General features: G+C 35.4%; 1 protein-coding gene across 1 annotated transcript in view; it reads right to left on the bottom strand.

Moving 5' to 3' along the window:
• LOC120213088 (protein high chlorophyll fluorescent 107-like) overlaps positions 1-17,903 on the bottom strand; it is a 28,346-nt gene extending 10,443 nt beyond the window's left edge. The window contains 2 exon segments of the mRNA XM_039211231.1: positions 7,153-7,159; positions 17,893-17,903. The gene's annotated coding sequence lies outside the window, so the exon portion shown is untranslated.
• Between the last annotated feature and the right edge of the window lie 5,460 nt (positions 17,904-23,363).

Genomic DNA, 23,363 nt, shown 5'->3' with positions numbered 1-23,363 from the left:
AAATCTATAGTTGACTATATATGCTGTTAAAAATCTATTAATGTGACAATTAAACGTGACCAGTTGTCTGTTTTCGCCAATTGACACGCTAGATTGACGATGAAATAAATAATATGATGACGACGTTGAAAAAGCAAACTGAAATTGGATTGGTACCCAATCGAAACATATTATGATTTTAGACTAATTAAAAAAAAATTATAACCCCTAAACCCATCATGAACGTTATGCCTATATCTAGGTGATTACGTATCATATTTAGAAATTTTTTTTATTTTTAAAACAACGTTGAAATTCACGTTTCATTGATATATAAAATTTATCCATAATAAAGATTTATACGATAAACATATATGAAAACATATTTTATAAAATCATAAAAACACATACATATCAAAATACCACAGAAAACCATGTAAAACATTTACGAAACAAAATATCGGTAATACAGATATATCCAAAACGATAGCAAAATACATGTCACAAAATACAATTGAAAAACATATAGAGATATATTGTAATACAAAAGTAAAAGTAGTTGATCTCCCCTGATGTCAAATCTGTTATTTTACGGTTGCTGTTATCTGAAAATAGTAAAATTTACAGAATGAGTTAAAAAGCCCAGTGTGATCCATACTGTGTAAAAATAAACATACAAATAAAATATTTCAGTAAAATCGATTTATCAAACATGTTTTAAAAACATGAACACTACCCCCATCCAATCACCAGAATGTGTAGGTTCACCCGAACCGTACACCCACCTGTACATCGGTAAGGCTTAACCTGTGCACAAAGCAGATGAGCCTAGGAAAACTGTAAGGCTTACCATTGCACACAGCAAATGAACCTGAGAAAACTGTAAGGCTTACCCTTGCACACATTAAAGAACCTAGGGAAACTGTAAAGCTTATCCTTGCACACAGCAAAGGAACATGAGAAAACTGTAAGGCTTACCCCTTACACACAGAAAAAGAACTTGTAATACTTCCTTCAATCATACTCCCAATGACAATAATAAACATGCATGTATTGGAGTGAAAACGATAATTAATCCATTAAAATATGGAAATATTCCATATTTAGAAATCATGTATAAAAATATCGTAACCATAAACCATATCAGAAATGTACGGTAAATCAGATATCAAATAAACAGTATTCAGAACATCATATATTTTCTCTTAAAAATATTTAGTATCCTGAGAAATATAAAACAGTTCATATAGATAGTTTAAAACAGTAAGATAACACCGTCAGGAAATACACCTGTAACAGTCTGAATAATTGGGTAGGGAAACCTACTACTGAATCTGTTGATCACGCTCTGCTGCAGCGCTAGATCATACGAATCGGAAAAATCCATATTGGAATCCTAATATGAATAATCTTAAATAAATAAGAAAAAATGCTAAAAAAACACTAAGCATTTTTGGGTTAACGAGTTCTATTCGGGGCTTTCGGGTCAGAATTTGGCTAAACGGACTTCGGAATCGAATTTAGGACGTCGAAAAATATAAAATATGACTTTTCAAAAATTTTGACTTTTTGGTCAAAATCAACGGATTTGACTGACAATTTGGAGGCTTTCGGGTACGAATTTGGAAAAACGGACTTCGTTATCGGACTCAGGACGTCGAAAAACATATAATATAAATTTTTGAGAAATTTGACTTTTTGGTCAACGGTTAACGGTCGATCAACAGTCAACGGTCAACGGGTCATGTCAATGGGTCGGGTCGGGTCAACAGGTCGGGTCAAACTGGGTCAAACTGGGTCAAACTGCCACCCCATTTTCGAACCTTCCCCACGCGTGGGGGCGCGTGAATAGTCATAGGGTTTTCGAAAAATGCCCGAAAATTTTCTAAAAATATTTTAAGCGATTTTAAGACACTTAACAAGCTCAGTTCAAAATTTTGAACGGTGGAGAGCTCGATTTCAACACGTCGGAAAATTTGACTTCCTCACCTCCCTCACGCGCCGGCGACGACGGAGACGCGAAGGACACCGTTGGACTCGGAACGACACAAGGAACACGATGGTGCGGGAGGTGTCGAAAACGGAGCAACGATCGGCGATAAATTGACGATTTTCACGGCAATGGTGTTAAAAAAATCGAAACTTTGAATCGAAATTCACGGCGTTTGACAACGTTTCGTTACGATCGGTTTACGGGGTTTTGTTCACCGGTCAACGAGGAACACGACGGTGACTTCGGATCGACGATCGGTGACCGGACGACGTCGAGATCGAGTTTGAAAGTAGGGGTGGGGAAGGAAAAGTTTAAGTAATTGTTTTATGTTCCGAAAACACAAAACCAATTGCACCTATTTAACAACATTTCTACCGACACTCTATGAGGATATTCAGGGCTTGGTCCCTGAATTTCTTTCAACTTCTAAAATAATTTACAAGTTTTGGAAATTTTAATTTAATCCTCAAATTTCACCAAATTACTTAAATATAAATATTTTTTTTTTATTTTTCTGGGTTGTTACAAAATTAAAGATGTTTTACGAATGAAACGATCTTAATTATTAAAAAGATAATTTTTATTTTTAAAATTTTTGAGTTTGAATACGATGTACGTAAAAGTATTTGAGTATTCATTAATCACCTAAATAAAAAGGGGTAAATTATACATTTAATACCTAAATTATTACTTTTGTACAATTTTACTGTCCAAATTTTTTTCCCAATATCATATATAATATTTAATTTAGATTTAAATTAGGTATCTTCATATTAAAAAATTAACAATAGTTACATTTTCTTATTGTTTTTTAATGATGATATGACATTAACTTACGGTGATACGTCAATATCACCGATAAATTTTTAATAGCATGATATTAAAATGAAACTTAAACTAAATCACAATAAAAGTAGTAGTTTAAGTGTTAAACATATTGTTTAGCCTAGAAAATTACAGGGGTTTTCCCATTTATTTGCGCCAATTGACTGTTCGTGTTGTCGTTTTAAGTTGTATTAGGCCTTGCCACATGTATAAGTTGAGAAATACTTTTCAAATTGCAACCAACCAATGCTAGAGTGGCAGTTTTAGTTGATTTAATTTTACCTCAATTAGTATGGTTGTTATTATAATATATATTAATATAAATTTAATTGTATTTAAATATACGATATTTTCTAATGAGAAAATAACCTCAGTGACCGAAAATGCCTTATAATATACGATTTTGACCAACTTTTTTTCAATTTGCCAAAATGACCAACAAAATCGCAATGCGATCTCTAAATTGCAACGCGATCTCCAGTATCGCAAATCAGTTTCCAGATTCGCAACGCAATTTTGACTATCGCATTGCGATTTTCCAAATTCGCGTTGCGATTTTAGAAAATCGCAATGAGAATATGTAAATCGCAACGCGATAATACAAAATCGCAATGCGATTTTCAAAGTGCCATTAGTATCGCAACGCATATTTTATTTTCAAATTCTAAACACGAATATTAATATATCCCGTAATCGTAACTCATAACCTAAAACCCTAAATCACAACTCAGTCCTATCTCCATCTCTCACTCTCTACGACGACATCTGTCCCCATCTCCGGCGAAATCCGTCTATCTCCATCTCTCAGAGCCACCCTCACAATCATTCACGGTCAGAAATGGAAAATCAACCACCGAGGGTTAGTTTTTTTAATTATTTTTTTGAAATTTTTGCGTTATTATTAGGTTTTTCATATTGAAATTGATTATAAGTTTACTGGTAATTTCAATAATAGATTAACCATTTCACTTAGATTGCTTATTAAATTCATTCGATTGCTGTCAATACTGCTAAATTGTTTAGTCTTTAACCCTGTGAAGTTAGTATTTGTCTTTGTTTTGTCTTTTGGTTGAAGTAATGCAATTCATTCAAGTTTCAATTTTAGACAATGACTATTTGAAACTGAGAATCGTAACGCGAAATGAAAATCTCAACGCGATTTTAGTTTCGCGTTGCGATAGTCATTTTCGTGTTGTGATTTTCATTTTCGTGTTGCGATTTTAAGTTTCAAAACTATTCTTCTTCTGCAAATTGAAACTTAAATGAATTGCATTACTTCAACCAAAAAACAAAGACAAATACGAAATTCACAGTGTTGCAAATTTAAGTTTGAAGAATAAACTATTACTACTCTTTATGTTTATTATTATTTTTGGTATATCTTCACAGTTAGTTTTTGGTATGTCTAACTTGGTATGTTTATTATTTTTGTAGAATTTTTTTTCGGCTCAATTGACCTTAAGGAATAAAATAAGCTTAGTCACTACAATTGCGTCGAAGCTTTCAGCTATACAAAGAAAATTGTTTGAGGATACTTGCTTCGGGCCATGGCTGAAAGTACAACATCCGGGTGGAGATGCTATGTTGACCCATTTGTGGCTTCAGACCATGACTAACGATCTACCCGAGAGTATAAACGATCTACACTTCAGACACGATGATGTAGGTCGATACACTAGTCATATTACACGCCCATCATGGTTATCCCGGGTTTTTCCTGAGCTGTCAATGGAGAAGCCGAATTTACACGTCGACGACTTGACGAGATTAATTAATAAGAAAGATGGTTTTACTCGGATAGATGACGTCGATGTTGTCCGAGTATGCCTTTTAGTACTTTTGCATGCCGACTTTTTAGGCAGAGAGGCCAGACAACCTATTCCTAAGGACCTAATATTATTGGTAGAGGACCTAAATACATGGAACATGTTTCCGTGGGGTTCGTATCTATGGAAAGCTACCTGGAATAAGTTGTCGTCTGCCTTTGATGACCGAAAAAGTTTACGTGGCGATGGTTCCAAATACACTTTGTCAGACTTATTTGGGCCTTTAAGGTAAGAATTTCTATATAATGTTTCCAAAATTATAATTAATTATTTAACAATTACTAATGTTTGTGTATTATATTGTTTGTAGATTTGGATATTTGAGGCTTTTCCCGGCATGCAGACATATGCATTAAAACTTCAAATGATATTCCTAGGGCTATTTTCTGGAAGAGGAAACGGCGGATGTTAGATTGAGGAGAGTTACTATGGTATACGATAATAAATGATGTAAGTTAACACAAATACTACTATATATAAACAAGTTATTACTAGTACACGTTTAACTTTTTTTGAGCTTTTATATTGTTAGGAGGCCAACACTCCATTACAGAGGCTGACACCCACGGAGGCTGAGCTTGCCACTGATTGGTGGTAAGCTAGTAAGCGTTTTTTTGATGGCACGAATGATGAACAACCTCCACTTCGAGAGCCATCACCTCACCCAGAGCCATCACCTGATCGACCACACTATACACCTCTACAACGAGAGCCATCACCTATTCCGTCACATCATCGAGCCTCTTCTCTACCATCACCTCATGATAGGCGATCAGAAAAGATGCCACAACATTTATCTCCATGTTCTCCACCTCTACCTCCACGGGATGAGTTAGGGAGTTACGTGATGAGATCAATGCCTTGCGTGAGGAGGTCGGTACTTTACGCGATGACAATGGTGCATGCCGTGATGAGGTATCTACTTTACGTGGTGAGGTAGCCGCTCTACGTGAGATGGTAGTATCGTTGCAAAATGAGGTTCATACTCTACGCAACGAGGTAAGTTTAAGATTTTTCATATTTAACTTGATTTACTCGTAATTTCACTTAGATTGCTTGATAAATTTATTCGGTTGCTGCCAATACTGCTGAACAGTTCTAAAATAACCCTGTGAAGTTAGTATTTGTCTTTGTTTTGTCTTTTGGTTGAAGTAATGCAATCCATTCAAGTTTCAATTTGCAGAAGAAGAATAGTCGTAACACGAAACTTAAAATCGCAACGCGAAAATGACTATCGCAACGCGAATTTGACTATCACAATGGGATAATCGCAATGCGAAATAAAAATCGCAACGTGAAACTAAATTCGCGTTGTGATTTTCATTTTCGTATTGCGATTTTCACGATGCAATTTTTATTTCGCATTGCGATTATCCCGTTGCGATAGTCATTTTCGCGTTGCGATTTTAAGTTTCGTGTTGCGATTTTAAGTTTCAGAAACTATTCTTCTTCTGTAAATTGAAACTTGAATGGATTGCATTACTTCAACCAAAAGACAAAGACAAATACTAACTTCATAGTGTTGCAAATTTAAGTTTCAATAATAAACTACTACTCTTTATGTTGTCCTTGAACATGTACTAAACCTATATGTTGTCCTTTTAAATGTTTATATAAGTGCTTACTTCTGGAATGTTATCTGATGTATTTTGTGAACTATGATAGAATAATGACTTGGGTGAATACCGTGCAAGTTTGAAACATATTTGTCTTTGTTTTCACTGTTTAATATCATGTCTGTTTATTTACTGATTTATGTATTAATTTATTTTTAGCGGCCCGATAAGGTGGATGCTTTACGTCGGGTTTTTATTGCACGACGGGGTTCACGCATCAGACGGCGTGCACGTGCCATTACGTCTCCGTTCACCCCAATAGTGCGAAGACTCCGTAAGAAGAAGCCCGACTCACCTGTCATCGTTCAAGAGGCCTCTCCTATCGTTCAAGAGGCCCCTATCATCCTCAAGAGTCCCCTTCCACCGTTCAAGAGGCCCCTGTCATCGTTGAAGAGGTTTCTCCCACCATTCAAGAGCCCGATTCACATGGCGTAATATGTCGAATTATTGAGAAACCCTCTCACGTGCCGGACATGATGGATGAGTGTTGGCTTTCGTATGAGTTACCGGCCAGTACTATTCCGGCAGATGAAGTGGATATGAGAAAACTACCAGAAACAATTCTGGATAATACCCTTTGGGCTAAGACCGCAGTTGATTTTTTTCTACATGAGTGGAGCCAGGGGTGTTACGCTGACATATACAAACTCAACGATGATATGTATTTGTTTCTTGATCGGTCTTGGTGGGGTGTGTTATTAGGGGTTGAAGACAATGGCTATTTCGATGGGGGGTAAGTCTTATATTTTTCTTATATTTCATTTTGATTAATTTTTTTTAAAATTTATATAATTCACTAATATATGTCTTTTTTTGTAAAACAACATATTGATGCATGGGTGTCACGTCTTCTAATAATGAGGAAACTGAGGAAAAATAAAAAAAATACGCGATATACAATTATGTCGACGTCTTTTCACGTAGTTCACTTGAAGAATCAACGAGATGAATCATATGTGTTGGGTAATGGACAAGCTAAACTTTATCCTGCATGGTGGAAGGTCGATAAGGTTAGTATTTATTTTTTAAATATTTTAAAGGTGTTCATAAATAAGTGCGCAATTGAATTATTACTTATGATTGCAGGTGTTTATCCTTGTTTTGGAACATAATCATTGGTTTCTTGTCGAGCTTCAACTCCCATCCCTGAAGACAATAGTATATGACAGCATGATAAATTACATATCATTGTCTGATTTGAGAGATATTATTAAGGGATGGAGCTCTCATTTGGCTAAATTCTTGGATGCGATTAATTATTGGACTTATTCTGGAAACAAGAAGCCAAAGAAGTTCAATGTTACAGTTATCAGAGACGAGACCGCTCCACAACAAACGTAGGGAGCCAGAGGGGATTGTGGTCCTCTCGTATGCATGTGCTTGGAGCGTTTGACGACAGGAAGTATACAGTTTCTACCTCCCACCGATAGAGATAGAGGTGCAGTAGGCTTGTGGTTTCTGCATTTTATGGCTAGAGAGATATATGCGAGACGTTGTCTACCTGCATCCGGGTTATGAAAGTGTCCATAAACAATTGGTAAGTCAAATACAAGTGTTGTTAAGTACCTAGAATTCAATAATTTGATGTTTGTTGGTTTTAGATATGTAGAAAGTGTTGTTTGAGCAAATGTTTGGTTTCTACAGGTTAATCTTGAAGTGAGCTACATGAAATTGATGTATGGGTGCATAAACAACTGTCTGGGGTACACTTTTTTGATTGTTTAATTGATTCTTAAAAGTTGATTTGTTTAATTGATGAGGAAAATAAGAATTATTATTATTTTTGCTTGTTTAATTGATTTGTAAAAGTTGATTTGTTTAATTGATGTGTAAATAATTCTTATTTGTGCTTGTTTAATTGATTGAAATATAAAAGTTGATTTGTTGATTTCAATCTGCATCATATTAAAGGCAAAAGACCTGTTGAAGGTACACTTTCACAACGCTAAACTCAAAATCGCAATGCGAAAATCAAAATCGCAATGCGAAAGCCAAAATCGCAACGCGAAAGTCAATTCGCGTTGCGATAGTCTAATACGCGTTGTGATTTTCTCGTTGCGATAGTCAAATTCTCGTTGCGATAATCAAATTCACGTTGCGATAGTCAAATTCCCGTTGCGATAGTCAAATTTGCGTTGCGATAGTCAAATTCGCATTGCGATTTTTGCGTTATGATAGTCAAATTCGCGTTGCGATAGTCAAATTCGCGTTGCGATATTCAAATGAATGTGTAATAAGTGATAACAACTGAATAGATCATAGCAATGTTCAAACTCAAGTTACTAATACATGCCTAAATGAAAATGTTAAAAGTTTACACATAAAATACACATAATACAACGTTTGCATTTAAAAATTACCTAAGTTAATAGTCCCAAAAGGTGAAGCCGGTTGTGATTGGGATTTTGATTTTGATTGCGATTTTGATTACCTTTTTATTGACACCATATGAACTTTGGTTTTTGATGAAGATCCATATTTTGGTAGAGGAAAATATGATTGTAATGGCACTGGTGATCCACATGTCAACCTTGTATGACCACTTTCCTTGAACCAACTACATGTCGATCTCTTCTTCTCTTCACCCTTAGACGATATACGATCGTGACTTTTTGGTCGGCCAGGCAGCCTTCTGTCCATGGCTGGTGGCAAAACTGTTTGTAAGTCATCTGGTATGTCCCACTCAGAAGAATGTGGAATAGGGTAGATAATCTCGGTATAAGTCTGTCGATATACTTCTGTAGTGTAGCAATCCATAGCGTATGCGCTTGAATCATCTTGGTTTAGATGAAGAGCAACTTTTATAACATGGCCACACGGATAACCAGACATTTGCCATTTCATACAACTACACGTCTTTGCATTTAGATCGACAAGCCATTTAAGTTATTATCCAATACTTCAAACAAAGTGTTTGAACATGGTTCAACTCTCCATGACGTTGACTTCACAACACGTTTCGTTATCTTTTTTTCAGTCCATGGTGTAATACGATGTTCCAATATTCCTGTAAATTTAAATAAATAATACATGCATGGTTTCTTTTTTTGTAGTACCACTGTTGAATAGAGGCTCGAAAAAACTCCATTAACATAGTAATGGGTAATTTCCGGGAATGATGACTTAGAGCGTTGATTGATTCTGCACTATTAGACGTCATGAAACCATATCTTGCTCCAAGTTGATGCATTCTTGACCATCTTTCAAACCGACATCTTCTAGTGTTTGAGCACACTAAGGCAAAACACGTCTTAAACAATTTATATGCTTATTAAAATCCACTTCCCGATAAGCTTTTACAACCTTCCAGTATGTCCATTTGTGATTTTTTATACCAACAGACCTTGATTTTAGATTTCTATATAAATGAATACCACAAAGTCCATGAAAAGCATCTGGGAAACACCTTCTAACAGCGTTGTCAATTGAGTTTGCCCTATCGGATATGATTGTCAGATTGCTAATAGGACCTATGCAATCCCTAATATGCCCCATAAACCATGTGCATGAATAAGAGATTTTAGATTTGCCAACCCCGTAAGCTATTGGTAATATCTCATTGTTAGCATCCATGACTACTGCTAATAAGTTTACTCCAAGGTATCGACCTTTCAAATATGTTCCGTCAACTATAATAACTGGGCGCATGCAAGTAATAAACGAACGAATCTACAAAATAATATACACAATAAATATAATCTTTTAAATGTGAAATGCATGTAACTAACAAAAATGAGTCAACAAAATTATATTGATTTACTAACCGCAGCACCAATGACGATAAACAACAACTCAAAGCGTCCATCTCTATCTGTTTTGATATGAGTTACCGACCCAGGATTTTTCAGCTTTAAATTGTGACAATAAGCCGGCAGTTGGGCAAACGATGCTTCTGACGACCCCCTCAACAATTCCAAGGCATAACATTTGGCTCTACAAGCTTGAGAATATGAGATACTAATCTTGAAACGAGCATTCATGTCAGTCATAATTTCATGTCCCCGATATACCCTGCCATTCAAAAACATTAATTCAGCCAGAAAACCACCCAACACCTTTTTGTTTGCCTGTCTATGGTGAGGAAAACTTGGGTTCTTGAACATGTATGTTTATCAATAAAAGTCCTAACTTGAAACATTTCGCAATCTTTTATCCTCTTTGCAATCATACGTCACGTACAGTTTTTTTCAATCATACACCTTGTTTCGAAACGATCTTTGCTTGATTTGTTAACTTTTAGTTGATAGCCATCTTCCACACATTTCGTATACAAAGCTATCTTCAAGTCTTCCTTTATATCAAAACAATCATCTTTCTTGATACGAATAATTTTTGTGTAACAATCAACTGCTATCTTTACCAACTCTTCTTCCGGTATCTGAAGTAATTCTGGCATATTCCAGTTATACTCCCGTGGCATTTTCTTCGGGGACTTTTCTTCGGGGATTTCTTCTTATTCTTTTTCTTCTCCAGGGTTATATGAATTACAGAATGGATGTTCAACATGTTCATTCACATTCGTAACTTCCTCCTCATTATCATCAACAACATCTTCCTCGGCAGCGGCTGTTTCATCATCAAAATTTGGGTATTGACCAATATCGAAATCATTACACGTAGGGTATGTTTCTTCTTCTGAAGCATCATCAAAATCTGATTATTGACCAAGATCAAAGTCCGGGTATTGACCAAGATCAAATTTCGAATACTGACTAGTACTCACAATTTTTTCTGTTGGCTCATCATCGTCTAATTGGTCAATACGAAACCGGAATTTGGTGCTGAAAGTTGATTGGGATTTAGATTAGGGAAATGTTGTGGGTTTTGAGATTGTGTTTGGTATTGGAAATGTGGTGAAACAAAATTTTCTTGGTGATGAAATTGTGGTGGAACCATTAAATTTGAGCACCATAAACTGAGGTTGAAAAACTTAGTTGATTACTACCCGCTACTGACCCAACTTCACTACTTCTAGGTTCAACAACATACAATATAACATCATCTTGCGAAACACTAATGTAAGCAATGAATCGTTCAATATCTTCATTGTCGGTTAACAAATAAACTTTACCCTTTATCTGATAAGATAGCCTAAATCCACTTAGGGGCTCTAAATTCAATTTATTTGCAACACGTAACATTAGAGTTTCATAAGTTAAATTTTTTAATGACAGTTTTAGTTGAAGATCATGGGTAAAGGCATATATTGTAAAACACCATGAACATTCTCCCATGACCCTCCAAAACACAAATCTATCCAAACATGATCAACATTAGATGATTTCATTATTTTAAATTAATTTACTAAACAAACGAGCTGCGAAACTAAAACCTGTTGTCGGATGGGGAAGGATGTCGTTGGATATAGGAATGGATGTCGCCGGAGAGAGTGATAGATGGAGATGGAATGAGTTACGATTTAGGGATTTAGGTTATGAGTTACTGCAGCTGCGTAGTTATATACCCAAAACATTTGTGTTGCAAAACTAAAACCTGTTGCGAATTTGAAATTCAGTGTTGCGATAGTCAGAATCGCGTTGCGATAGTCAGAATCGCGTTGCGTTAGTCAGAATCGCGTTGCGATTTTGTATTATCACGTTGCGATAGTCAAAATCACGTTGCGAATCTAGAAACTGATTTGCGATACTGGAGATCGCGTTGCGATTTAGAGATCACATTGCAATTTTGTTGGTCATTTTGGCAAATCGAAAAAAAGTTGGTCAAAATCATATATTATAAGGCATTTTCGGTCACTGAGATTATTTTCTCTTTTCTAATTTATAGGTAATAAGAGAATTAAGGCAAATTTAGTGAAATAATCCATGTGAATTTCTTTTTTTTTTTGAAAATACAGGCTTTAGAAGTTAATTTTAAGATTAATTCATTTGTTATAATGGACATGAAACTTGTTGCACGGACATGATAAGTTCTATAAAATATAATTGAAGAAAAATAAGGCTCATGGAACTCGTCTAGTTTACAAGACAAGTTTTAATTTTTTTAATATATTTTATGGAACTCATCATGCTCATATGACGAGTTCTATTTATATTATAACAAATGATCTAGATCATAAATTAATAACTAGCAGTTGCATTTTCCTAATTCTTTTTTTTCACCCATAATATTTCTCTAAATTTTTCGGCATTTGAATAGTTTAGATATTATATTAAAAATATTAATTTTTATATTTTATGCATTATAATATTATTAAATTTAAATATTATTTAAACTAATTTATTTTCATTTTATAACATTGTGTTAGAATTGATATCTTAACTTTTAGGGTAAGTTCTATAATATTATTGAACTAAAGTTGTGTATTATTTATATCATTGAACTTTAATTGTTCTAATTATAACATAAAATTATGGTCTCGACTTCAATTATACCATTGGACTGTTAATTTTTAACAGCAAGATGAAGTGGATGGATCTTTTTATCACCATGATGATGAGGACAAAACGATGTTCTCTTGTCACGGCTATTGATGCTCAATGGGATGTTCGTTTTAGACATTAAACTTTAAGGGTGTATCGATTTTGCCACTAAACTTGTAAAATACTCAGTTTTAGGCACAAAACCTTTTCAGATGTCGTTAACAACCAATTGTCGCCCGTCACCAATCACTATTCGCGAAAAGATTGATATCAATATGTTCACATTTCACTCCTCTTGTGCCTCATCAAATTGATTTTCAAATCCACTCAAAATCAATGAAAATTCATCTGAAGGTTCAACGTGCTAATACTCTAATCTCCTATGATGGTTGTCCCATGAGACTAGTCTTGATGTAAGTTGTTTGTCTTCTTAAAATAATGTTTCTCATTATTCAACTTTTCTAGCAAACATCTCAAACTCCTTAAATCTGATAAGGCCCCCAAACCCCTAAAATTATAACTTTTTATGTTTAATTTTGTCAATTATGAGTGAGTTTCATGGGAAACCAATCTTAGAAGAAGAAATATGGGTGAAATGTGAACGTCTTGATACCAATCTTGTCATTGATGGTGACAGGTAACAGGCTACAATTCACTACCAATAATGATCAAAAAAGTGCAGTGCCTAAAAGCGAATTGTAAAAAGTTCAGTGACAAAATCGACACACTCCTAAAGTTCAATATCTAAAATGATGTTGTTTTGGGCTTCAATAGTCGCACCAAAACGATGTTATTTTGTCTATGACATCACGTCGTTTAAATTTAATGATCTAGTGGTATAACTTAAATTAAAACGAAAGTTTAATGTATATTTAAAATAATTAAAAGTGAAATGGTATAAATGATAATCACCTAAAATTCAATGGAATCTTGTGTAATTTACCTAACTTTTAAAATCAAATTCAAACACTTAAAATTAAAATCACATTTTTATGAATTCTTTAATAATATTTTTCAAGTACAATAGTAGAATTAATACTTAAGGCATATATAAAACCTTATTTTTAAAACAATAATGATTAAATTTATTTATAAAAATTACGTTCAATTAAATCTTGAATACGCAAAAATATTTTTATTAATATTCAATCGATAGAATCTTTCATCGACTATCTATGCCCTTAAAAATCTGTTAATGTGTCCAGTTTGTGTATTTGCGCCAATTGACATGCTAGATGGACGATGGCACAACTGGTATGTTAATGTGGCATGATGCAGAAAATTCAACTTGAATTTTAAAATAAAAGAATCACGTAATTTTATATTATTCTTAGATTAGTCAAAAGAAAAATCACATAATATTGATCACTACATTATAAAACGTGTGTAGTACTTCATATATAATGATAATGTTGTAAAAAAAAATTCTTCCCGTGAAAAAAAGCATGCTCCGTTGAATCATCAAATCTTTTCAGTGATTAAAGGAAATATTGTCATCTTTAGAGATATTTAGTTTCAGCAATTGTATTTACAAAGTGTGTGTATATTATTAATTGATTAAAAAAATATTTACAAATACTACTTTATAATAATCACGTTTTATTAAAAAAAACCTTGCGCTATATCAATACAATCATCAAGAATAACCCTAAGACTATTAAAGATCACATTAACAATATTTTTATGAAGGACGTTACAGAGATTTATGAGTAGGGACTATGCAATACAAGACCTGTTGCCCAATACTTTCGGTAAAATAAATTCGGGAAACCATCTGCACTTGATGCCTTCATTGGTGACATACTCTTAAACTGTCACCAACACATACCCTACCCAAAACGCAGTCATTAAAGAACTATTCATTTTCACACTAACATTTCAACCTAAGACGAGTAGATTATGGGCACAAATTGAGTTAAAATGAAGGAAATGGAATAATAGGGGATAAAAATATAAAAAAATATATATTAATTTTCTCTAAAAATAATAAACACGCACAATACATACTTAAGACACATAACTGCATAAGCATGTGTTGACCTGTGACGACGTCACACATGTATTAACTTTATCTTCAATCACTCAATAAAGGTATGTTTAAAATGATGTTTTCAAACAATTGAAAAAAAAAACTCCATATTACACAATGCGAGATTTCAGAAACCTTAAAACTCCATGAACTTCTTCAATCTCACATTGTTTAGATATGAGATGTTTTTTAAATATATATTTATTGAGTGATTGAAGATAATCCTAATACAAGTGTGTTGTCGCCACCACCTGACCTAGCTCATGCTCTTGCTCGTACGTGTCTTTGACACGCAACACACACGTTTATTCCTTTTGGGCAAACACACATTTATTTACTTATTTTGGGACAAAATTCCCTCTTTATTTTTTTGATAAAATTCTTTCGTTTCTACAAAAAAATGCCTCTTAAAACCACTTTCCACAAAACGCACTTTTATCTTACGTGGCAAAAAAATGTGTCAATGTGAAAAATAATACAAAACGAGTGTTATTTTCTTAGTTAATTTTTATTTTAGTGATATATGAGTAAACACATTTATTCTTTTTGGACAAAATTCCTTCTCTTTATTTTTTGGATAAAATTCCTTCGTTGCTAAAAAAAAAGCCTCCTAGAAACCACTTTCCACGATACACAACTTTATCTTACGTGGCAAAAAATGTGTCAATGTTAAAAATAATCTAAAACGAGTGAATTTTTCTTAGTTAATTTTTATTTTAGTGATATTTGAGTAAAAAGTCGAGTTTCTCACATTGAAAAATGACATACTTTGATTGTAACATCCCATATTTTAAAATCTGAATTCAATTAATCAAATGTGTTTTTTTCAATTAATCATTATTTGGGTAAACTATATATTTAGTGTCTTTCGTTTGAGTTTTATAAATTTATTGTCACTGAATTCAAAAAACATAATATATAGTCACTTTCATAATATTTTAATTAAGATGTGGTCACTGAAACGTTGTATTCCTTTAGTTTGATGATGTGACATGTTAGTAAATGGTTTAATGTTTACTTTAACCCATGAACTTTAGATAAAATACTACTTATGGACCATTTTATAAATTCAAAGTAATTTAGGTACAAAGTTCTAATTTACCCTTTTTAATATACTTTTCTTCTCCACCTAGAAAAGGATGATATCCTGGATAGACTCCTGCGATGAATGAGAAAGGTAAATTGAAAGCACTAGATTTGGCTGCTAAACTTGCACAGGAATAAAAAGATTAAAAAAAAAACTGGATGAAAATTGCCAAGTGACAACAAAATAGGTTTTTAATTTGTTTCTTGTCAACAATTCAAGTTGAAAGGTAACATACTTTCATACACTGGAGTCGTTGATCTGCAAACTGTCAAAGCTTCTTTCTGTTCTTCCAACTGCATTAGTATCTGCAGAAATAATTGATCAAATTTTATCAGAATCACAAGATATGACTCAATTGTTATGGCCAAGAAAACCAATGTTAATTCACCAAAGGATGTTTGATAGAAGAAGAAACATGATGTGTTTGCATTCGGTTTGGCTTCAGAACTTGTAACAACCCGGAAATTTGAAAATAATATTTAATTTAAATTTGAGTTTTTAATTGTGAAAATTGATAAATTTTGAGGACTAAATTGAAAGATTTTAAAACTTGTAGCTTGTTTTAGAATTAAAGAAAATTCAGGGACCAAGCCCTAATTTACCCAAAAAAAGTTGGTGAGGTTTGGTATCAACTTCCGACAACGATCACGTCGTCGTCTGAATTTCGATCGTCGTTTTGAAACCACCATCGTGTTCGTTATCGAGTCAGGAACAATTCCCTTAAATTAATTGAGGTGAAACGTTGCCAAACGCCGTGAATTTCAAGTCAAAGCCTCGACGTTTTTTAGCACAACCACCTAAAAAATCCTAAATTCATCGTCGATCGTTGCTCCGTTTTCGACACCTCCCGTACCATCGTGTTCCTTGTGCTGTTCCGACTCCACTGGTGTCCTCCATTTCTCCGGCGGCAACGTCGCGTGTGGAGGTGAAGCTGTCAAAATTTCCGATTTGTTGAAATCGAGCTCTCCGCCGTTCAAAAATTTGAACCGAGCTTTGTAAGTATCTCGAAATCGCTCAAAATAATTTTAGGAATTTTTCCGTGAATTTTACGCTGCCAGAAACGATCCCACGCGCAGCCACTGCGCGTGGGGAAGCTCAAAATGACATGTTTGATCGGGTTTTTTCAATGTTTGATCGGTTTTGACCCGACCCGACCCGACTCGTTGACCCGACCCGTTGACCACCTGTTGACCGTTGGGTAATTATTTGGGAAATGGTGCTATTCTGGTAATTAATTTGAAAATGGGTGCTATTTTGTATTTTTTTTTAAAATGTGATAATTTCGTAAAATTTTTAAAAAGAGTGATATTTTAGTAATTATTTTGAAAAGATGCTATTTTGGTAATTAATTTCAAAATGGTTCTATTTACGTAATGTTAAAAAAATGTTAATTTCTTAAAATGGTTGACTACTTTGACCAACGGCCGTTAATCTTTTCCGAGAATACCTATCTTGATATTTTTGACGTTCTGAATCCGTTTTTGGGGTCTGTTTTACCAAACTCGAACCCGAAAGTCTTCAAATCGTCATTCAAACCCGTTGACTCTGATTTTGACCAATAATTCAAATTTTCGGAAAGTCATATTTTATGTGTTTCGACGTCCTGAATCTGATTCCGAAATCCGTTTTGCCAAATTCTGACCCGAAATCTCTGAATCGAGCATGTGAACCCTTAAAAGGCTTAGTATTTTAGTATTTTGATTATTTATTTGAGATTTGGTTAAGAAATTGATTCAGTAAAATATTTTATAAAGGTACTGGTGTTTCACCTAAGCGAGGATCACTTAGGTCCGGAATTGTCCGTTCGTTAGATCAGCCCGAACCACGTACTACAAGAATTACCCGTAGGTTTCCGTATATTATTTAAATAAAGATTAAGATTATTTATATTAGGATTCTAATATGGATTTTTTCCAATTCGTAGGATCTAGCGTTGCAGCAGAGCATGATCGATAGACCCATTAGTAGGCTTCCCTATCTGATTTATCAGATTGTTACAGGTGTGTTTCCTGACAGTGTTATCATACAGTTTTAAACTATATATCTGAACTGGTTTATATTATGAGAATATAATATATTTTATGAGGAAATATCCGGTATTTGGAATAAGGTTTATTTAATGTCTGATTTACCGTATAATTTTTATATGGTTTATAGTTATAGTATTTTTGTACATGATTTCTAAATATGGAACATTTCCATATTTAATGGATTAATTACCGTTTTTACTCCAATGCATACATGTTTATTTTTGTCATTGGGGGTACAATTGAAGGAAGTATTACCAGGTCCCTTTGCTATGTGCGAAGGTTAGCCTTATAGTTTCCCAGGTCCCTTTGCTGTGTGCGAAGATAAGCCTTACAGTTTACCAGGTCCCTTTGCTGTGTGCAAGGGTAAGCCTTACAGTTTCTCAGGTCCCTTTGCTGTGTGCAATGATAAACCTTACAGTTTTCCTAGGCTCCTCTGCTTTGTGCACATGTTAAGCCTTACTGGTGTATAGGTGGTGTACGGTTCAGGTGAACCTATACATTTTGGTGATTGGATGGGGGTAGTGTGGATATTATTAAAATATATTTGATAAATTATTTTATCTTATCTGAATTATTTTGTTATGTATGTGTATACACTATAAGGGGCACACTAGACTTTTTAGCTCATTTTATGGTTTTTACCTTTTTCAGATAACAACATACCGTAAGCTGGCAGATTTGGCATCAGGGGAAATCAACTACTTATTTTGTACGAACGTATATCTCTATATGTTTTTCAGTTGTGTTTGGTGACATGTATTACTCTATCGTTTTGGATATATTTGTATTATCGATATTTGGTTTAGTATTACCTGTAATATTTTATAAGTTGTTTAAAAAAAATCTCTGAATGGGATATGCAACCACTTAGGTTTGAGTCTAACTTATAGATCGGGTCTAGGGGGTTACATTTGGTGGTATTTGAGCTTTCGATTTTAAACACTCGGACTATATATGGGTCATAAGCTTTGGATTTTTAAGAAATTTTGAAGAAAAAAAATGTCACCATATTATATGATTTAAAGTTTTCTCGAGATCTCTGATGCTAATCTGACATATGTTTTGAATTCTTTCTATAGAGCCTTATAGATCCAACAATAAGTGTTGCTAGAGGTCGTAGAACAGGATGTGGTCGTGGTCGAGGACGAGTCACTCGACCTTCTGTTACGATAGATGATCCGATGTCTCTACGTGATCCTCCTGTTCCACAAGTAGATCATACCCTTTCTCATGATGATCAGTTTACTTATGTGAGAGATCCTCCCGTCACTAGAGATGATGATACTGACATAAATGAATATGCCCTTAATAGAGCTATATTCTGCATGTTTCAGAGAGCTGCCAGAGCCCTTAATAATATGACTGCAGTTGAGATTTCAAACTCTTTGGTCGATGCTGGTGTAGTCTCATTCCAGGGTATTACTGGTGGACCCCGACAGACTAACTATGTTAAAGAAAGAGAGCTTCAGATGGTGGCAATCAATCTCTGATAGTATTCCGAGAAACCAGTTAACATGAGATCTTTCCAAGACGCGCTTCCGGAGTCGCTACATCAGAGAGAGATACCTGCAGGAGCGATGTCAAGAGTTTCATAATCTGGAGCAGGGTAGCATGTCTGTTATGGACTACGAGGTTGAGTTCATCTGATTGAGCCGTTATGCTCCTGGACTTGTGGACACTGAGATAGATCGATGCTTGAAGTTCGAGAATGGACTCAGGTATGAGATCAGGAGTCGAGTCGCTACCCACCGAGAGAGGAATTTTGATGCATTGGTTAAGATAGCCAAGACTGCTGAGGAAATAGAGCGTTTGGGTATGAAGCACAAGAGAGCTAGTGATCGAACTCAAACCCGATTCAGGAGGCCTTCTGGTTCTGTAGATTCTTCTGCACACCCCAACAAGAGAGGCAGTGGTGAATCCTTTCAGAGAGGTGGTGCAAGTGTCAGGCCTGTGGCCATTCTTCAGCCATACATATTTATCCCCCAGTGTATCACCGTGGGGAGCCCCAGCTCTCTTTGTCAAGAAGAAAGATGGGACATTGAGACTCTGTATTGATTTATAGGAAACTGAACAAGCTCACGGTTAAAAACAAATATCCTCTGCCTATGATCGATGATCTATTTGACCAATTTCGAGGGGTTCTATCTTTTCAAAAATAGACTTGAGGTCTGGTTATTATCAACTCAAAGTGAAATACTCGGATATTCCGAAGACTACTTTCCGTATCGGTTTGGGCATTATGAGTTTTTAGTGATGTCATTCGGGTTAACAAATGCCCTGTGCTTTTATGGATCTGATGCATAGGGTTTCAACCTATTTGGACTAGTTTGTAGTTGTATTCATTGATGACATATGGTGTATTCTAGAAGTGAGGCAGAACATGAAGAGCATCTAAGGATTGTTCTACAGACTCTAAGAGAGAATAAGTTATACGCTAAGTTGAGAAAGTGTGAATTTTGGCTCAGCGAAGTGACTTTTCTTGGACATATCGTTTCTGCTGATGGTATTCGGGTGGATCCAAGCAAAGTGGAGGCTATTTTGAACTGGAAGCAACCCAGGAACATTTATGAGATCCGTAGTTTCTTGGGCTTAGCTGGTTACTACCGTCGTTTTGTAAATGGGTTCTCCCTTATTGCAGCTCCTCTGACGAAACTATTGAGGAATGATGTTCCATTTGTCTGGTCTGAGGACCAACAAGCTAGCTTTGAGAAACTGAAGACTGTTCTAACTCAAGCCAAGTGTTGATTCAGCCTGAATCAGGGAAATATATTTCTGTCTATAGTGATGCTTCTCACTCTGGATTAGGATATGTTTTGATGCAAGATGGGAAGGTTGTCGCTTATGCTTCGCGTCAATTAAAGTCGCACGAGCGTAATTATCCTACTCACGATCTGGAGTTAGCTGCTGTGGTTTTTGCTTTAAAGATCTGGAGACACTATCTCTACGGAGAAAAGTGTTATATCTATACTGATCATAAGAGTCTGAAGTATCTGCTTACCCATAAATAATTGAATTTGAGACAGCGTCGCTGGTTGGAACTTCTAAAGGACTATGATTTCGAGATAGAATATCATCCAGGGAAGGCTAATGTAGTGGCAGACGCCTTGAGCCGTAAGGCGATATCAGATCTCAGAGCCTTATTCGCCAAATTGAGTTTATTTGATGATAACAGTCTGTTAGCAGAGTTACAGGTTAAACCTACTTTGGCCGAGAAGATTAAGGCCAAACAGCTCCTTGACAGCTCATTTCTTCCCATTATTGAACAAGTTAAGCAGGGATCGAGTTCGGAGTATACTGTAGATCATGATGGTATTTTGTGTTTTCACGGTCGTTACTGCGTCCCTAAAGATGATAAGTTGAGACGGGTTATTCTTCAGGAGGCTCATAGTAGTCCTTATGCTATGCATCCTGGCGGGGACAAAATGTACAATAATCTCAAAGAACGCTACTTTTGGACTGGTATGAAGAAAAATATTTCAGATTTTGTGGCGATGTGTTTGACTTGTCAGCAGGTTAAAGCAGCGCACCATTATTCATCTGGATTCTTACAGTCAATTAAGATTCCTGGGTGGAAATGAGAGCGCATTACGATAAACTTCATTACTGGTCTTCCTCTGACTCCTTCCAAAAAGAATTTTATCTGGGTGATTGTTGATCGACTCACCAAGTTAGCGTACTTTATCCCTATTTGGGTTAATTATTCTCTGGAAAAACTAGTTAAGTTGTACATTTATGAGATCGTTAGACTTCATGGTGTTCCGTTGTCTATCATATCTGATCGAGATCCGAGATTCACTTCCAGGTTCTGGAAAGCTTTGCACGAGGTTAATATATTTCTGTCTATAGTGATGCTTCTCACTCTGGATTAGGATATGTTTTGATGCAAGATGGGAAGGTTGTCGCTTATGCTTCGCGTCAATTAAAGTCGCACGAGCGTAATTATCCTACTCACGATCTGGAGTTAGCTGCTGTGGTTTTTGCTTTAAAGATCTGGAGACACTATCTCTACGGAGAAAAGTGTTATATCTATACTGATCATAAGAGTCTGAAGTATCTGCTTACCCATAAATAATTGAATTTGAGACAGCGTCGCTGGTTGGAACTTCTAAAGGACTATGATTTCAAGATAGAATATCATCCAGGGAAGGCTAATGTAGTGGCAGACGCCTTGAGCCGTAAGGCGATATCAGATCTCAGAGCCTTATTCGCCAAATTGAGTTTATTTGATGATAACAGTCTGTTAGCAGAGTTACAGGTTAAACCTACTTTGGCCGAGAAGATTAAGGCCAAACAGCTCCTTGACAGCTCATTTCTTCCCATTATTGAACAAGTTAAGCAGGGATCGAGTTCGGAGTATACTGTAGATCATGATGGTATTTTGTGTTTTCACGGTCGTTTCTGCGTCCCTAAAGATGATAAGTTGAGACAGGTTATTCTTCAGGAGGCTCATAGTAGTCCTTATGCTATGCATCCTGGCGGGGACAAAATGTACAATAATCTCAAAGAACGCTACTTTTGGACTGGTATGAAGAAAAATATTTCAGATTTTGTGGCGATGTGTTTGACTTGTCAGCAGGTTAAAGCAGAGCACCATTATTCATCTGGATTCTTACAGTCAATTAAGATTCCTGATTGTGAAAATTGATAAATTTTGGGGACTAAATTGAAAGGTTTTAAAACTTGTAGCTTGTTTTAGAGTTAAAGAAAATTTAGGGACCAAGCCCTGAATTTACCCAAGAAAAGTTTGTGAGGTATGGTATTATATACGGCAATTGGTTTCTGAAAAATCAGAAACCAATTGCTCCTAAATTTCCTTCCCCCAACGTCAACTTCTGGCAACGATCCCGACGCCGTCCGAATTCTGATCATCGTTTTGAAACCACCATCGTGTTCGTTATCGAGTCAGGAACAATTCCCTTAAATTAATTGAGGTGAAACGCTGCCAAGCGACGTGAATTTCAAGTCAAAGCCTCGATGTTTTTTAGCACAACTGCCTAGAAAATCCTAAATTCATCGCCAATCGTTGCTCCGTTTTCGACACCTCCCATACCATCGTGTTCCTTGTGCCGTTCTGAGTCCACCGATGTCCTCATTTTCTCCGGCGAGGTGGCGCGTGTGGAGGTGAAGCGGTCAAAGTTTTTGATTTGTTGAAATCGAGCTCTTCCACTCAAAAATTTGAACCGAGCTTTGTAAGTATCTCGAAATCGTTCAAAATAATTTTAGGAATTTTTCCGTGAATTTTACATTGCCAGAAACGATCCCACGCGCCGCCACTGCGCGTGGGGAAGCTCAAAATGACCGGTTTGACGGGTTTTGACCCGACCCGTTGACCGAGTGAAGTTTTGGTAATTATTTGGGAAATGGTGTTATTCTGGTAATTATTTTGAAAGGGTGTTATTTTTGTAATTTTTTAAAAAAAGGTGGCAATTTCGTAAATTTTTTTAAAAGAGTGATATTTTAGTAATTATTAAAAAAAGATGCTATTTTGGTAATTAATTTCAAAATGGTGCTATTTTGTACGAACGTATATCTCTATATGTTTTTCAGTTGTGTTTGGTGACATGTATTACTCTATCGTTTTGGATATATTTGTATTAT

This window comes from Hibiscus syriacus, unplaced genomic scaffold, assembly GCF_006381635.1.
Source record: "Hibiscus syriacus cultivar Baekdansim isolate YM2019G1 unplaced genomic scaffold, ASM638163v2 tig00110020_pilon, whole genome shotgun sequence".
Lineage (NCBI taxonomy): Eukaryota > Viridiplantae > Streptophyta > Magnoliopsida > Malvales > Malvaceae > Hibiscus > Hibiscus syriacus.
Note: the sequence above shows the minus strand (reverse complement) of the source record. Positions and strands in the feature narration are given on the sequence as shown.